The sequence below is a fragment of the Dromiciops gliroides genome, chromosome 6 (genome assembly GCF_019393635.1).
Source record: "Dromiciops gliroides isolate mDroGli1 chromosome 6, mDroGli1.pri, whole genome shotgun sequence".
In the NCBI taxonomy this organism is placed as follows: Eukaryota; Metazoa; Chordata; class Mammalia; order Microbiotheria; family Microbiotheriidae; genus Dromiciops; species Dromiciops gliroides.
Window position 1 is genome coordinate 44,504,467 of NC_057866.1, and position 18,796 is coordinate 44,523,262.

At 37.8% G+C, this 18,796-nt stretch overlaps 1 protein-coding gene across 4 annotated transcripts in view; it reads right to left on the reverse strand.

Annotated features, from left to right (window-relative positions):
- ANO3 (anoctamin 3) overlaps positions 1 to 18,796 on the reverse strand; it is a 318,917-nt gene that overhangs the window by 226,023 nt on the left and 74,098 nt on the right. Inside the window, exons 1-2 of one of the 4 annotated variants that reach the window (XM_043971876.1) lie at positions 14,911 to 15,080; positions 11,425 to 11,497 (exon numbers count right to left, since the gene is read on the reverse strand). The exons of 2 other annotated variants lie outside the window; for them this stretch is intronic. The gene's annotated coding sequence lies outside the window, so the exon portion shown is untranslated. Of the gene's footprint in view, positions 1 to 11,424; positions 11,498 to 14,910; positions 15,081 to 18,796 lie in introns of those variants that run through there. One more of the 4 variants, XM_043971878.1, reaches the window with a different exon arrangement.

Sequence of the window (18,796 nt, forward strand, 5' to 3'; positions counted from 1 at the left end):
GTCTCACTCTGTGTCTCTGTCTGTCTCTCTGTCACTGTCTCTGTCTCTGCCTCTCTGTCTCTGCCTTTCTGTCTCTGTCTCTGTCTCTGCCTCTCTGTCTCTGTCTCTGTCTCTCTGTCTCTGTCTCTTTCTCTCCCTCCCTCAATGCTTAGAGCATAAGTGCTTCATAAATGCATATAAAACTGGACTACAGAATTTACCTGTCTGAGGAATGGAATAAAGGTAAGAAATCAGATAGTCATAGCCAAAAAGTCTAATCCCCTATATGAGAAAATGAAAATGACACACAAATTTTAGAGTTAGGTGATTTTGTTCCTAGCCAAACTTTGTCACTTGCAAGGGATGACCTGGGGGCAAATCACATGACTACTCTGAGCTATAATTTCCTCATATGTTCAATCTTCCTGCTGTTTCTTGCATTATATTTCAGAGAACTACTGAGAGTCTTACCTGAGATAATACACTGAAAATGTTTTGCAAGCCTAAAGCACTTTGTAAGTAGCAGCTATTATTCTGCTAATAATAACCTCTGAGAGGTTCCTATCTGTTTTATCTTGGTGTTTCCCATAGTACTTAGCACAGAGCTCAGCATCTAATTGGTTCTAAATAAATGTTTGATGAATGGATGGACAGATATCTCAGAAGACTTATATCTGTGACCTGCACAACAAAGCATAGTGAACAAATCATAAAACATTCTGGGACTGTGGGGTGAATGTCTTTGCAAAAAAATGAATTTGAATTTTAAACACCAAATCCACTGAGAAGCTATCATCAAAGCTATGACAAAATGTGGGAGCATGCCAAATGGTACATTTCACATTCAACCCAGTAAGGTTCTTCACATTCATCATAATATAATTGATGACAAAATGTTTTGTTGCTCATTCATCAGAGATATTGCAGTGGCTTGCCATTTTCTTCTCCAGCTCATTTTATAGGTGAGGAAACTGAGGCAAATAGGACTCGCCCAATCTAACACAGCTAGGAAGTGTCTGGATCCAGATTTGAACTCAGGAAGAGGAGTCTTTCTTATTCCACATGCATCACTCAAGTTCTTAGTATCACACATATAAAGTTTAAAGGGACATGAGAGGCCATCAAATCCAGTTCCCTCATTTTACAGATGAGCAAACTAAGGTAGGGAGAAATTAAGTGACTTGCCCAAGGTAAAACAGCTAATAAGTATCTGAGGTCAGGTTTGAACCCTGGTTTTCCAGAGTCCACTTCAGTGCTCTATTCACAATACCATGTTGCATCTCTTAAGGACATTCACTTATGGCAATTGCTAAAGCTGCGGGAAACATACTAAGGAGTCCTCTCCACATCTACTTGAATTCAATCACTGAACTATGTTCCCTTTTCAGGTCCATTGGTAGATGTCAAACTTGGATATGAAGTAATCCTTCCCTAGGTATCTGCAGTTAAGCTAGAGTTCCTAGACATGTTTGCAGTAGGGTTGTGCAAGTTAAGATGAGATAGAGTTGGCAAGTATCCTCTCCCCATCCTTACCAATAAATGTGTGCCATCCCTAGTAATAACCACGATATCTGATAAGATCAAAGACCTGGTGTCAGGCTTAGGCTTCTAGTAGCCTAGTGAGAATGGAGCATTAGGCCTAGAACATACCTTTCACCTAGGATAGGGGAGGGGGTATGTTGTTACAGACCCCTTTTTTCATTCCCTTACTCAAAAAGCCAGGTGGGATTTCCAGAGTGGTTTGATTCAATGTGGGTCCTACACCTCCTTTCCTTCCTGCAAACAGATCTCTAAGCTCTTCTGAAATCCACCAATTTAATGAATTAATAAGGATAAGCCTGGGGAGGTGGATGGAATAACTGATAGAGTATGGGGCCTGTAATCAAGAAGATCTGAGTTCAAATCTGGATTCAGATACTAAATAACTGTGTCACCCTTGCAAGTCACTTAACCCTGTTTCATCAGTTTTTCTGATGTGTAAAACGAAAGTGGAGAAGGAAATGACAAAGCACTCTAAGAAAACCCCAAAATGGGTCATGCATGAGTCAACAAAGGAATAAAAGGTTAAGTGTTTAAGGAAGTAAGCTTTGGGGAAAATATATGGGGAGAAATTATTCACATTTCTGTATAAATTAGTTTTATCAACCTATTTTCCTCTCACCTAGGAAAAATGATACAAGGAGAATTAAAGAGATATTTTGAAAATCTGGGGGAAGCAGGGAAAGGAGTCAGGGAATTATTGGAATATAGAACATGGAAGAGGGGAAGGCTATATCTCAGTGGGATAGAGAATGGCATCTAAGTCCTAAGTACCTGATGTAGCAAAATGGAGTGGCATAGGAATATAATGGGAAGTGGTCAAGAGCAATCTTACATTTCATAACAAATTTTACTGGAGTTAATTCTTCCCCTGTGAGCATCCCTCTATTCTGCCCCAACCACCAACCACAATTCTCATTTAACTTCAAAGTTCTCTTCTCCTTCCTTGACTTTCACATACCCCTTCCAGAGACAGAAAACTGAAAGTCTCTACAAATATTTCATCTGAAATGAAGAGATGCTCAAACAAGTGGAAATAGTGAAGTGAAATCCTTTGTTCCAGGACTTGAGTTTCTAAGAATTAAACTCAGAAGACCATCCTCTGCCATAAAAGTTTTGAATGCTCTTCTCACTTGAGAAACACCCTCCCCAAACTGCAAAACAAAAAACAAAACAAAAAAACCTTCCTCACACTTATGAAGTGGCAAGTGAAAAATAACTTTGAAAAACCTTACCAGACTAGCCAATTTAATTAGAGACTATGAATCCAAAAGAATAATAATGAAACCACCATTTATTCTCCCAAGAGAGGTATGATGAGTTAAAGTGAACAAGAGGTATACGTTTTTCAGACATGCCTAACATGGAAATTTTGTTGCACTATAAAGGATGTGTACTGAAGAGATGTATGTATGTATGTATGGTTGTGTGTGTTTCTGTGTGTTCTTCATTCTCAAAGAAGGCCAGAATGACATCACTTTGTTAGAATCAAGTTACAAAGTTGTCTGACTGTGTTGTTCATACTAATATGAGCTCAGAATGCTCTGTCCACAGTTTGGCACAAAATGATCCATGGGAACATTTGGTTGGATTATCTAAATTCGTTCATGTCCACATTCTTTTAAACTACTTCAATTCTACTTTACTCATAAAGCACTGTGCCTTCTCTGATGCAGGCATACCATGCTGGGTGTTCCTTTGCTACTGTCTCCCAAGTCATGCAATCAATTCCAAAGTTCTTAAGACACTGATAGTATCCTTATATTGCTTTTTTCTGACCACTACGTGAGCAGCTACCTTCCGGTGGGTTCTCCATAAGAGACAAAGAACATTATACACATATAGATGAACACAAGTGCAATGCACATATTGTGCTCATTGTGTATGTGGGTAATCCAACGGGAGGAGACAGACTACTTTTTTTGAAAAGAAATACCACACAATCTCACTGCTTTGCAATGTCATAGGCATCATAGATTCAGAGATGCAAAGGACCTCAGAAGAGACATCAACATTTTTGTTATTTTTCTTAAATGTCAACCTACCCTAGAGAAAATTCAAAGTATTTCAGAAATACACTCACCTAAAAAAAATCACTGCAGGCTAATGGAAATCATCATATAAACACTGAATTCTAAGTTCTTTCACTTGGTTTCTAAAATGAATAGGGATGATTTTTTAAAGTGCTAGTCATTGCTCAGGAGCCAGGATGGAGCACTATAACTACTACTGTGAAGTTAATGAAGACGGCAGGAGGACATTTTTTTAAACATAACATATGATAATTTACTTTGTTTTGCATTACTAGTGAATAAGCAAAGAATTGTTCTCATATAGATATATATAAATATATATATATGTATGTATATGTGTACATATGTAAATATATACACATACACACATATATACCACACCACACACATATATATATATGATCTTATCACATTGAATTTTCCTTCCAATGACCCCAATCTTAGCTGAGCCATGACTGTACATCCTGTACATTCTCATCTATAGTCTTTTCTGTAAATTAGACGCTGGAGGTACAAAGAAAAAATTCAATTTCTTTCCTGATTCCTCCAGACATCCAAGAAATTCCGGAAGAGCAAAGTAAATTTGCTTTACTTAAACAAAAGCCTGTGAGATGCAACTTGGCGTAGCAGGTGACAGCCTGGATTAGGAATCAGGCAGAACTGGTTTGTAAATACCATCGCTGATGCTTAACAATATCTCTGTCACCACTGTAAATCACTGAATCTTTCTGACCCTTTAACAATTCTCGTAAGACCATGGATAATAGAATAGAATTACTTGAGGGCAGGGTTGGTTTCACTTTTTGTCTTTGTATTCCCGAAGATCTAGGCATGATACTGGGCATGTACAAGTACTTAATATATGCTTGATGATTACTTAAAATGCTATTTATCATGCATGGTTTTTGCTATGCTACTGCAGGATTAGTGACATTATTTGATTGCTATGAATATGAGCTAGCTTTTCCTAAACATGTAGTTCACTGACCAGGCTCTCAGGGCCATTCTTGATTTTTCTGGTCACACAGGACAATGAGGTCGATGTAGGGTGCCAACTAATCAATGAGTCACAGACTGGTGCATCTAACTCTGACTCAACTGTCTTGTATATGCCACTGATGGCAAAAGGTGAAGGGAAAATAGTGTGAATATATGACCACAAGGGGGGTTGAGCAAATCCCTCATAGCCATACGAGTTACTTGGTGTCTTCATTTTATGCCCCTAACCAGGATGGTCTGGTTTCTATATCTGGTAGTGCTAAGTAGACATAATTAATCCTGATAAGCTAGAAAGAGCTCTGGCCTTGTCAAGGAAACTTGGTTTTAAGTTCTAGATTTGTCACTGTAGAGTGACAATCAGTTTTTCTCATCTCCATAATTGAGGTGTTTAATACTGTACTGCCTATCCCAGTGGGCTGCTATGATAATTGGAAAAAAAATAGTGAATGAAAAATGAGAACAGAATATAAAACATAAGCATGCCTTTCTCAGTTCCTTATCTGGGTCTGACTCTCATTCTATGAATAACTTAACCTTAACCTAAAACTTAACTCACATCAGTAATACTATCTCTCCACTACCTTCCTTGTCCCTGAGTAGATACCTGCCTTCTTTCCAACCCCCTTGTCACAGATGCTTTGTTATCTCCTATTAGAAAGTATGTACCTTGAGAACAAAGGTAGGCTTGGATTATTTTATTCATTATTTTCAGTGCTTAACACCCTGCCTGGATACATTGAGAAAAATAAATTCTGTGTCTATTCATCTATCTTTCTATTGAAATCCAAATTTGTTCTGATCTGCCTAATCATATAGCAATAGCATGTGAAGTATAATGCAGCTTGACTGGTTTGCTTACATAGCTGTAGAGTCAAGTTCTATGAGAAACACATTGGCTTTAATCAAAGAAGTAAGTGAGTGAAGAGAGTAACAATATTCCCGAGCCAGGGCAAGGATGCATTAGTGTATATTCAAATCATTTTTTTTTGTAGGGCAATGAGGGTTAAGTGACTTGCCCAGGATCACACAGCTAATAAGTATCAATTTTGTGAGGCCAGATTTGAGCTCATGACCTTCTGAATGCAGGCAGGGCTGGTGCTTTATCCACTGCACCACTTAGCTGCCCCCTCAAATCAATTTTTAAAATTTCGTTTTCCAATATTGAAATGCTGAATTCTGTGGGCTCAGAATGCCTGGGCCAGTGCAAAATTATTGATGTTCTTGTCAGGGAGGGTTAGGGCCACGTGAGATCAAATAGCGAGAAAGCACCTGGTAGCTTTCTCCTTTCAAGCTAAGCTCTAAGGTCTGTTATTTCTATGCTGTTGAAGAACTCCAGGTATTTTCATTCCTCTCTCAGTTCAGCACTCTTGGGCAAATTCCTGGTTGCTACATCCTAGTTATGATTCTGAACAAAGGTCAATTAAGTTCCTTTTCCAGTTTAATTTATTCACATTTATGAGGTATTTGCTCCTATTTTTCTGAATATTTTGTGACCTTTTCCCTACTCAACCCCATGACATTTTCACAGTGAGAGTGGGGAGCCTTCTTCATCCATGATGTTAAGTGAGCCGACAGAAATCAGTCATTTCACATATTCTTTACCTTCATTAAACTATTTCAAAAAGCTTTACAGAAACTTATCATTGATTACTAAGATGGTTTTCCTGCAACCAGAGTATGCAATGAGGATTGGAAAAAATACTTTTAATGGAAATTAGTAAAGATGATTTTATGTTTTGGCAAACCAGAGGTCAGAGAAGTATTTCTGTGGCTTGAGGATCATCGTAATGAACGAAGAAAAGGTAGGCATTCTTAAATTTCCCATTTTATGTTTGTGATAAAGGGTTAGCTTTTAATCAGCATGGTGTTAGAGAAAGAACAGTGGCTTTGGAGTGAGAGCACCTGGGCTAAATCCCCCACATTGCAAATTGTCAACCTTGTAGCCTTGGCCAAGATGATAACTTCAATGGACCAACATTTGTTCATCTGTTAAATCCATTGACTGCAATAGATTTCCTCTGAGGTTCGTAATCTCCAGGTCCATGATTGTAAGATGACTAAACTATTTTACTATAATAAACCCATGATTATATATTTTTATAGTATTTTAATGCCCATTTAGGTAACATTCAGAAGGTAGATGGCACAAAGCAAACATCTTTGGGCTTCTAGGCAATATTGCTGAATTATCCCCCAGGTTCCATCTAACCATCTCCATATCTCTGCAACCTCATGCGGAAAAACTTGAATGCAAGTCCGTGAAGGCACAACCTCTCTCTCCCTCTCTCTCTCCCCCTCTCTCTCCTCTCTGTCTCTCTCCCTTCCTGCCTCTCCCTCTCCCTCCCCCTTCGCTTTACAGAACACGCGCATACCCAAGTACCTCCAAAACAAGCTTGCTAGTCACAGTAAGTTCTTGATGACTGAGTCTATTGATATCACTACCCACTGATATATTTTATTATCTAAATGGATTTTTGTCATAGGTGGGAACGTCCAAGCAAAAGGTACAAGGATCGGGCTTTAGAACCCTTTTATTACTCTTTCCTGAGTAAAAACTATACAAAGTGGGGATTCTCCCTAAAAAATACATATATAAACATCACACACATATCTATATGTTTCTTTGTTTTTGGTGAGGCAATTGGGATTAAGTGACTTGGTCAGGGTCACACAGCTAGTAAGTGTCAAGTGTCTGAGGCTGGATTTGAACTCAGGTCCTCCTGAATCCAGGGCCAGTGCTTTATTCACTCTGCCACCCAGATGTCCCACACACATATCTATATATAGATTATATATACATTTGTTGTTGTCCAGGTGTTTCAGTCATTTCAATCATGTCTGATTCTTCATGACCCAAGTTGGGGTTTTCTTGTTGAACATCCTGGAGTGGTTGGCTATTACTTTCTCCAGCTGATTTGTCAAACGAAGGGGTTGGACTAGATAGTCTATGTGGTACCTTCTATTGCTATATCTCTGATTCTCTTACTTTAAATTTGAGTTTCCAAGGAAGGCTGATGTAGTTGACATCTCCACAATGGCTTGTACACAGTGCCTCTTTAGATAGATAGCCTCTTGTGAGTTCCTATAGACTTCAAGTGATTCCCTTATAGTTCTCATTGTTTTCATGACTTTGTTAAATGCAAAATAATTCTCCCTTTTCTTATATTAGCTCTCTCTAACCACTAAGACAGGGAATGTAGTTGAAACTGGAAGGAATGAGGGTTGAGGTGAGAAAATCCCCAGTTACAGCTGCAACTCAACATGTTCAAAACCAAGCTCATTCTTTCTTCCTCAAACTTCCCCTTTTTCCGATCTCTCCTCTTCCTATAAATTACACCATGACATTGATGGTGTGGGAGAAGATAGGGTGAAACCCTTGAAGCTCAAAAAGTTATTACAAGACTCCCAGTATCCTAGGAGGCATGAAATCAAATTAAAACTTCAAAGTTTAAAGTGGGAAAAAGGAGGACTTACATTATAATGGGAGTTAAATGAGTGAAAATTATGCTATTAAAATGTAAGGGTATACTTAGTGTTCAGGGTACAATAGAATCATGGACTTCTTGCAAAATATTATGACTCAAGAAATGCAACTTTCACACAAGCTTTAAAACAATATTAAATCACAGTTCTATTCATTGTGAGCTATTAACTTATGGAAGAATTGACTCTGGACACTGCATTTTGTGGCATAGCCAATTCAATATTATAATTTGTGGTCTTAATAGGGGAAACTAGACTATGTCAAAGCATAATGGTTTCATAGGCAATTCATGTTTCCACCCAGAATGGAATATGACTGACCACTTTAGAAAGCCTTCAACTGAATTGAGAATACAAACTATGACTTGGGATGGTACAGATTAGTATAATCTAGAAAAAGGTTTTTTAACTTCAGATTGTGACCACATATAGGGGTTGCATAACTGAAATGTGGGGGTTTGTAAAATTTGGCAGCAGTAAAAGGTTATGTAAATCTATCGTATATAATTATATACCGGGGGTCATGTAAAAAATTTCTCACGGTGAAAAGGTATTGCAAGAGGAAAAAATGTTTAAGAATCCTTGTTCTAAAAGAATGAAGGAACTAGTTAAAACTTTTTTTTTCAGGGAAATGAGGGTTAAATGACTTGCCCAGGGTCACACAGCTAGTAAGTGTCAAGTGTCTGAGAACAGGTTTGAACTCAGTTTCTCCTGAATCCAGGGTTGGTTCTTTATCCACTGGACCCCGTAGCTTGCCCTAGTTACAACATTTATAAAGATATTCACAGTAGGCCTTTACAATCATGTTGGAATGCAAAATGGATGAGAAGAAAAATGATTACAAATATTCACAAATGATAGCAGACATGTTACCTAACAAAATTACTATCACAGTTACAATCTTGTACCCAATGAATTTTCTCATTTATCTTTTGGGGAATAATTGGATACTTAGGGAATTGTGTGAACCAAAATGATTCCATCTTGTGACTCAATTCTGGATTTAGCTCAGTTCTTTTTCCATTTACTTATGTGTCTGGTACATTGTGAGAAATTTTTTTCAATGATGGGAATTTTGAGCAAACTTTATTAGTCTTGAATCAAGAACGTGTGTGACTGAGAAGCTGGACCACCTGTCTTGTGCTTAGATATCCCTTAACTAAGGACCTAGGTTACACTACCAGAAATTCACTCATATCTGAGAGAGCAGAAGACTTTCTTCAGAATTCTACATCTCAAGTAACCCATATGTCTTATTCTTGAAAACTGTCCTTGTATGGTGAACCAATGACGAGTCCATATTTCTTAGATTAAATACAGACTTTTGAGGGAGGTGGAACTGACTCCCTTTTATCTGATTTTAGGAAATCATACCTTTTTACTCTCCGCCTTCCTAATTAGGACATGCCCCAATCTTTCCTCATTTTAGAAATAAGGCTACCAAATTATTATCTTGTTTTCTATACTGCTTATTGTTATCTTTTAATGCATAAAGATATTTCTCCTTTTTGGGGTCCAGTGCCAATCTAAAAAGGCCTGTTCCTTATTTGATATATAATTGGTATGTATTGATTAATAATCTATATGCTTGGGAGCTCAAAAACTCTGTTTCCTCACTTAGTTTTATTTCTTCACCCATCACATTTTTGTTAGAGCCATCTAGGAGAACTACTTTTAAGCAGTGAAAACTTCATTAATCTTCCCAATACATGAAACTCTTTGGCTGCAGTTTTGAACAATATTTCTGGTTGGCTGCATTTTTTTGCTTTAGAAATTTTCAATGTAGCAGGTTTAACACAACAGATTAAAAAACCCCAAACCACAACAAGAACAACCCGAAACAACCAAAATAAATACACAAAAACTAAAATAGACTCCTCCTCAAAAACAAACCCCAACTAAACATGAAAAAAGAAATTTTTTCTGAGCATATTGTTGTTGGTTTAGTTCTTTCAGTTGTTTCAAACTCTATGTGATTCCATTGGAAATTTTCTGGCAAAGATACTAGAGTGTTTTGCCATTTCCTTCTTCAGCTCGCTTTTACAGATGAAGAAACTGAGGCAAACAGGTTAAGTGGACCTGCCCACAGTCACAGAGCTAATAGGTGTCTGAGGCCACATTTGAAAGCAGGAAGATGAGTTTTCCTAATTCAGGACTGGTACTCTATCCACTGGGCCATCTAGCCACCCTCTGGGTATTTTACAAATACATAAAAGCACAGACAGAACAATAAGACAAACACACACTTGCTTGCCTCCTCATCAACTATTAAAAAGGTCTAAGTCTCAAACTCTTTTATTTGCCACAATTCTAAATTCCTCCTGTAGGGCCCATTTTGGGAACCATTAGGATTTTATATATTTTAGCATATTTTGAGAGCTGTCTTTTAGTCACCCCCTTTCACTCCTGTATAGGAAATTTTATGTCAATTAGAATTCCACAAGTAGGGTCCCACTTTAACAGTGTGCTCTTCCTTGGTCTCATACCAATTTTTCCAATGGGAGTCCTTCAGTATTGTACTATTATCAGAAGCCATCATTTATTAAGATAATCACTCTTTGATATTTTCAATAATACCAGAATCCATTGTTCCCTTAAAGGGATTATCTCTTAACTCATTATTCTCTTAGAGGCAGTATCTCTTCACCAAAAGTTGGGGGTAAACCATCCCCAGGAATGTGGGGGTAAACCTTAGCACAGAAGAATTTGAAATCATGAAGGGGAGTCTGACTTCTGGGGCAGTCTTCCAGGAAGAATTCCCTTGGTAAAAAATTAACTCCAGTCATCTAGGGAGTTTTTCTGAAAGGCTGTTCCTATGGCCAGAAGCCTATTTCTCTCCCTGGATGACTGTATCACAGCAAAGTCCTCCATTATAAGACAGGCAATATCAAAAGACGATTTTGAATACTTCATGGAGAAGACACGTTTGAGGCTTGACTGTAACAGCAAAACACTCAACATTCCTCATAATTAGAAATCTTTATGAGCCTCAAACCACTCCCCCCCACACACACACCAGAGAAGGGGGACAAGAGTGGTATATGTTGGATAGTCTAGAGATGACTGAAGTATTGAGAGAATTACCTCTGAGTTTTGCCTACATTAACACCAGGGTAATGGGTCAGTTCCAAGACCTTTTGCCTGACATAAATCACTTAACTAATCCAAATGACCTGTCCTACAGATATTAAAGCCAGAGCACAGATAGAAATGGTGAAAAATTGACAATTTGAGTGTTGGAATTTGACATTTCAATGTCAACTGCCTGAAAGTCAATTGTTTATCACCAAAAAAGAAAAATGATCAAGATTAAAAAAAAAAAAAACAACAACACACAAAACACAGACTCCAGGAAAGGGGGCCCAGGAGTTGCATTTCAGAATGAACTTACCTAAGCATGAATCACTAAATGCTGAAGAGGACAGCTTGTAAAAAATTGCTTTCTACCTTGTCCATCTTCCTACCTGAAAAGGACAGATATACTCTTCTTTAGGTCCGATGAAAACAAGGTCAGGAATCAATTTTAAAAAATGGATAAAATGCCTGTTGTGGTCCAGGCAATTGTGCTAGTTGCAGGTAAATTAGTATGAAATCAGACAACTAGCATTTGTTAAACTCCTACCTTATGCCAGTCACTGTGCTAAAAGCTGAGGATATAAAGAAGAAAAAAGAGTCTAAAGAGAGACAAAACAAACAGACAATGATGTATAAATGGAGCAATTCGTACTGTCAAGAAGCTCCTTATGTTCTAATGGGGGAGACAACAAACGCACACGTATGTATACATGGAATGAAAATAAAGAATACAAATAAGAACTTAATAGTTGGGGCAGGAGGGCACTAGCTATTGGAGGGATCAGGACAGGCTTTATGTATGAAGCAATGCTTAGGTTGCATCTTGAAGGAAGAGAGGAATTATAAGGAATAGAGGTGAGGAGGCAAACCCAGTCTAGCCTTGGAGAAGACAGTGAAAATGGGCAGAGATGATCTGTGAAGTGTTGTGTGTGACAAATAGGAAGTCAGTTAGGCTGGATCAGAGTGGGTGAGGCTAGAAAGATAGTTTCAAATATTTAGAGAGCTAAGCAAAGGAGTTAATACTGAATGTAGAACCATTAGGGAGTTATGAGAGTTGATATAGTAGAAGCTTCATTAAAGAAAATCAAGATGTACTCTTATTTATACATATCAAAAAAAAAATAAAGAAGGTCCAAGTCATTATAGCTCCTACTCTAATAATGGAGACCATGTAAAAGAATTTTTGCAGACCTTCCATCTTAGCAAATTAGTAACAATTAAATTATCAATCACAGAGGGAGGACTTCAAGTTATGCTAAAATAGCTTTACCGCAATCAACTATTGATGGCTTCCCTTCTGGGTGAGGAGTGTCCTCAATTAAGCTAGAAATGTCAATGGCTCTCAGCTAGCCCATTCACCAACTCATTATTGTCCTTAGGATCAGCCCACTCAGTGTTCCACTGGCTCATTTGCTAGACTAAACTCTCAATCTCTCATCTGACACAGCTGCCAACTCCTGACTGCAGTGGGGGCTGTATCTAAGCACATGTTCCTTCCCAACTAGAGGAAGAGATGAGTGTTGGAGACTATAAGGGAGGGGGATGGTTCTCCCACATGACAGGGAGGGCTATGTAGTGGAAAAACCAACACCTCATGATAATCCAAAATCCACCTACAGGCCATATTTACATGTGGTAATCATTGACTAAATGGTGATATGCCAGTGGTGGTCAAAAAAGATTATCCTATTAGAGACACAGGATCTACCAGGAAATTGAATTTGCTTTTTTGTATTAGATCCCACCCAATAAATACTCAGGAATGCAGTTCCAGGGGGTCAGTTTACACATGGAATTGGCTCTCACTGGGAGAGAGGCACAGAGCTATCTGAGAGAGAATTTATACTAACAAGTGCTAGCACACCTACACTTTCAGTCTCAGTCTTGCTGGCTTTAAAATAAGTCTAATAAGGATTAAATTGCCTTCTATTTAAAAAAAAATCAGATGGGGGTATCTAGGTGGCACAGTGGATAAAGCACCCAGCCCTGAATTCAGGAGGACCTGAGTTCAAATCCGGCCTTAGACACTTGACACTTACTAGCTGTGTGACCCTGGGCAAATCAGTTAACCCCCATTGCCCCACCAAAAAAAAAAAAAGAAAAAAAGAAAAAGAAAAAGAAAGAAAAAAATTTGAAAGAAAAAAAAATTAAAAATCAGATCAGTGATTTCACTGGTATAGGGAATTCTTGGTGAGGAAACTCCTTATGTGAATGTAAATGAGCCTACTGGATAACTTGAAGGGTATCCTGGAGGCACTTGGAGGTAATAACTTAATTAGGATCACAAAACCAGCACTTATGTATAAGATGTGGGACTTGGCCCTATGCCTTCCTGATTCCACATTTGCTCTCTATAACACTAGAAAAAGACAGCCTTTCAACTTCCTCCTAAAACCTGAATGAATCCACTAAAATTTTAGTAAGTACTTTCAGAAAATGTGCTGTGTTCTAGAGATACAAAGAAAAAGCAAAAAATCCTCCTGCCCTTAAAAAACTCTGTAGGGTGAAATTGGAAAAGTGGAGGAGCAGAGGGAGATGAGAGCTTTCCGTGGTACTGAAGAGTATACTTTCTTATGAATAGCTACATTTTGGTGTACTCCACAAATATCAAGCTATTGCAAAGGAATACTTAAAGAGAACTGGGGAAATGATTAAATAATCACAGAATCATAGAGCAGGGAGGGATATAACAGGTTATTTAGTCTGTTTGAGCCAATGGTAGAAGCTTGTCTTTCAAATTTCTGTTTAAATCCTTCTTCCTTACAGGAATCATTTGCATGACATGGCAATTTTCCATTACCCAAAGACGAGTTGTAAGAAAGAACCCCCTTATACTGTATTGCAGTGGAAAAGAGTGTCGAATAGAGTTAGAGATCCTCAGATTGAAACTTGTGTTACTTCATTTCATGGGAATTGATGATCCAATCAGTTTACTTCTAGGGTCTTGTCCATTGTATGATGCTAGGTTGAGTCACACTCTGTCCATGTGTAACTTCCCTTTAGTATGAAACAAGATTTACTGACTCTTTCATCTAATATCTTTTAAATCTCTGTCATACCTTTCATCGTTCTGGTCACCTTCCCCTGAACATGCTAGAACAGGGGTTTTTAACTTAGAATCCAGATCTCCAAGAGTTCCATAAATAGAATATAGACTTAAATGAGATGGGGAAAATCACATCTATATTTTGGCTAACCTTTAAAACATTTATATTTCCATCAGTTATGAACATAGGCAACCCACATTATTCTGTGAAGGAAACATACACTTTGGACTTTCAAAAGGATACAAGAATGAAAAAAAAACAAAAAACAAAAACAAGCCCAGAAACCCTGTTCTATATCAAGGATCTATGATGTTATCAATTAGTACTACATCCACTCATGTAGGTAGCAATCCTTCTACCCCTTAGTGGATCAATTCTCACCAATTGCTGCAGATGAAAAAAAATCATCTCCAAATGGCCAGTGTTCTGAGAATACTCAAGTTTACACTTAAGTTGGTATTCAGAGAATAAGGCACACAATTTGTGATGGCCCCATCTTTTGAGACTTTCTAGCTCTGTATACCAACACCAATTTGGCTCAAGTGATTCAAGTTTCAAGTCCTAGAGTCACTTCTGGGCCCACCTTGGATTTTCAAAGTCTTTAGTGTATAAACTTCTCAATTGTCCTCTGAACATATGGTATTTCCAATTGAACCCAGGACTGCATTGTGATCCTAAGACAGTTTACAGGATCCCAACATCACTTTTACTAGAACTTCTCTTTTTAATTGCCCATGCCAAAGATAAGTAGCTACCATGCTCTGCCTATTTTATGAGCAGCTGATGTCCTGGATTTAAAGGCTGTGGCTGTATTTGATTTGGGGAATTAAATGAAGAATGTTTTACTCAGATTCTGAGGATGAGTTTGGCTCCTGGAAGGCTTTAAAGGTTGTTCTTTTCTGTATTTTCATTCTTGTTCATGCTCATACCTGAAAAGTCCAATTGGGGGGGGGGGAGGGAAACATAAGTAGCAAGAAAGGTAAACAGGAAATAAAACTGTTAATTTCAAAAAATTATTATGAGTGAACTTAGCAAAATAGCTATGACTTATATTAGCCAGGGAATGGTAGAGTATATTGAGTGGTAAACTAACCCTTTAGTCAGGTATTCCTAGGTTGAGATGCTGCTTCTGGCTGTACATTGGCTCTCAAAGTCTGGGCAAGTCACCCTATCCCTTAGCGCCCCCCCCCCCCAAACTATATAAAAGCACAAGTTATAGAGCAGACAATGATTTGTTTTGCTCAAGATAATTTTATACCAGAAATTGCCTATATAATAAAATTACAGGAAAGGATCAAAGCACTCCCAAACAAAACTAATTTAAGGATTGAACTAAATGAAACATGGATTCTTTGCAGACTTCATTTGGAGACTTCTTTCCAGTCCTAATGATGCTCTTATCATGTGAGATCACAACCACTTCATAAATGAGTCCACTGGCTTCCTGAGTTGCTGTGGCCAGAAATAGTAAAATCTTGGTGGCCAGCATCCCCACAATTAGCTAGAGTGGATGATGGATACAAAACCCATGACTGGGTTCCTATGCAAATCTTTCCAGATTTATATGACCTTCACTCAAATGGCACAGACTTTCAGATGCTCCCTGTCATTATAAGGTACTAGAGAAGAGCATCAGTGTCCGTGTGGGGAGGGAAGGGGGTAAGGGGCAGACAATTATTTTAATTGAAAAAAATATATATCCAGAATTTGTTTGAGTGATTTAAGACTCTTTAAAGTCTTTACAACACTAAAAATTAATCATGGAAGGTTATAAGGACACTTCCAGGAAGAACTTAGATTTTTTTTCCTCTAAAAATAATAGAGAAGAATTCCTTCTGTCAAAGGAAACAGTCATCCTATATGGAACAAGGAGGCTAATTCTGAACTTGCCACTGACATTTTCCCCTTTCTTTCCCACATGCCTTTCTAGTAAGGGTGTTCTCAGCTTTAATATTCTTATGTACAAGATGCAAAGAGTAGCAACAGGGTCCCACTACAACTCTTCCCTCCCCCTAAATAATTCTTTTATTCAATTTTCTTCAATGTACTTTACTGAAGAACCACTGCCCACAAATATAAAATATTCAACATATTGCTCTACCCTTTTTGAGAAAAGCCTCTTCCATTAGCAGAATATATACTTCCCTTCCTCACCTCAAGTGATCACCAAGATAAGAGTTCTTTATGTTCTAGTTCATAACTGCTTTTTTTAGAAGCATAAAGTTCTAAATGGAGAAAATTGAGAAAAAACCTCAATTATTGCAATGATGGCATTCATTTTGCATTCATTCACCAATTAACTCAGCAAGCATCCATCTATTACATACCCATATGTACACCTAACTATACCTTACAGCAAGGGGCAAAAATAATCATCCTTGAAATCAAAGATCATGCAATCATAGAATCTTAGAGTTGGTAGGAATCACAGAGCTCACCTAATATAACCCAGATCTGGATCCCCTTAAGCACCCCCTCCAAAATATTTCTCACAGTCAAGACCTACGATAATGAGGGATCGACTCTCATGAGGCAGCCAATTACACCACCGCACACCAGTATTTCACAATTTTTTTTCCCCTGACAATGAACTTATGTTTTCCTTTCACCAATTTCCCCAACTGCTTCTGCTTTTACACTGGGGGCCACCTAGACAAAAACCCTCTTCTTCATGACAACCATTCAATTACTTAAAAGTAACTATCAACATCCTTTTCCTCCCTCCCCAATTCTTGTCCTTTCAAGCTCTTTAATTCATTAAATGTCATTGATATGAGGCCTTGGAACATAACTACAGTAACTTTCAGTACTTTAGGAATGGATCTGATCCAGGGGACTTAAATCCACTTAGGTTATTCTACTCTTTTGTATCTTTGTTATCTTGGGTTTACATTTCCAATTATTATTTATTTATTTATTTATTTTTTGTGGCTCTATCTTTCCCAGGTTGAAACCTACTCTATGTAGTAGTGAAAACAAAAGAAAAATTAAATGGTTTTATTTCTCTTCTTTAACCATAATCATTTTCTTTTTTCTTTTTTTAAAATTAATTTATCTATTACACGTCTTATCACTTAGTGGTTTTGCCAAATTAAGACACAAGAGAGGGGCAGCTAGGTGGCACAGTGGATAGAGCACTGGCCCTGGATTCAGGAGGACCTGAGTTCAAATGCAGCCACAGACACTTGACACTTACTAGCTGTGTGACCCTGGACAAGTCACTTAACCCTCATTGCCCCACAAAAAAAACCGAAACAAAATAAAACCACAAGGGCATGCTGGAATGAGGTAGGAGGAAAATGTTAGATACAGGTGTCAGAGTAGACTAGGATTCAGGTGGACTATCACATAGAATATAGGTCATTCAGACAACTTAAGAGGTCAGGCAGGTAAATTTGGGCAGAGATGAGACCAAAGGAGCAAGAGAGTCATAGTCTTCCCTTCTCTTAAGTTCTACCTTTCTTCAAGGGTATAATGATGAGCATAGGTAACTAGAGTGTTAAGAGTTCTGGAGTGACCATTCCAAGGCAGCTATAGATGATTTAGGTTTTCTGCAGGTCAGTTTTGGCCTTGAAGAGCCTGTTCACAAAGGATGATGATACATTTTGTTGATGATGGTAATGTCCCCCTACTCCTAGGGCCTACTGCTTCTCTGTGGAAGCATGACAGGTACTGGAGATACAGAGATGATGAAATGACACTTCCCAACCACAAGGAGCTTCTATTCTACTGGGATATGGGGGAGATGGGACCTAAAACCAAAAAAGTTTGGTTCGAGATAGAATGTGATAGGGGAAGAAGAGACCCAATGAGCACTAGGGAACTTTGAATGATTTCACTCTGCAAATGAATCACAAATGGGACTATAAGTAGGGAGGAGCTTCTTTAATAAGAGGAGGTAACTTAATTGGCTGAATTAGCAAATTTAATGTACAAATGGAGACTTGTAAGTAGTCGAGGAAGGTACAAAAGCAAAAAAAAATTTATCTCTGAATGGGTTGAATATAGATTAAAACTATATATTGTACATAAAATAATCTACTCTAAGCATCTCAAAGAAGGCACATATTCATGTAAAAGACTTTAAAAAGCTGAATTTGTATTGCATTGCAGGCATATTTACTTGCTGATGTGGGTTTTCAAAATATTCTCCTCCTCCCCACTAATACAAGATAATAACATGGGTCAACATTGAGTAGAAAATTAATGAATTATTCTTCTCTTGAATTTGACTTATCACAGTGAATTTTTTTTATAAATAAGACTTTATGTAGATTAGACATACTAGGAAATATAAAATATGTGCAGACTCATTCATCAATACCTCTCACCAGGTAGATTGTTCTATAGAAGAAAAACATGGTGTCCTAGGAAGAGATAAAGACCTGGATTCAAGTCACAGTTTTGCCATCTACTACCTATATTATCTTGGGTAAATCTTCTACAAATCATAAGTCTCAGTTTCCTCACCTGTAAAGTGGGAAAACAATATTTGTACTTTCCATTTCATATTATTATTGTGGGCATAAACGAATGTACTCTACACAACATAAACTCTTGCTCAACTTGCTAATGTATAATATAACCTACTATATAATGTTAGGTTCCTTCTTACTCATGCAAACTTTCAACCAGGATCAT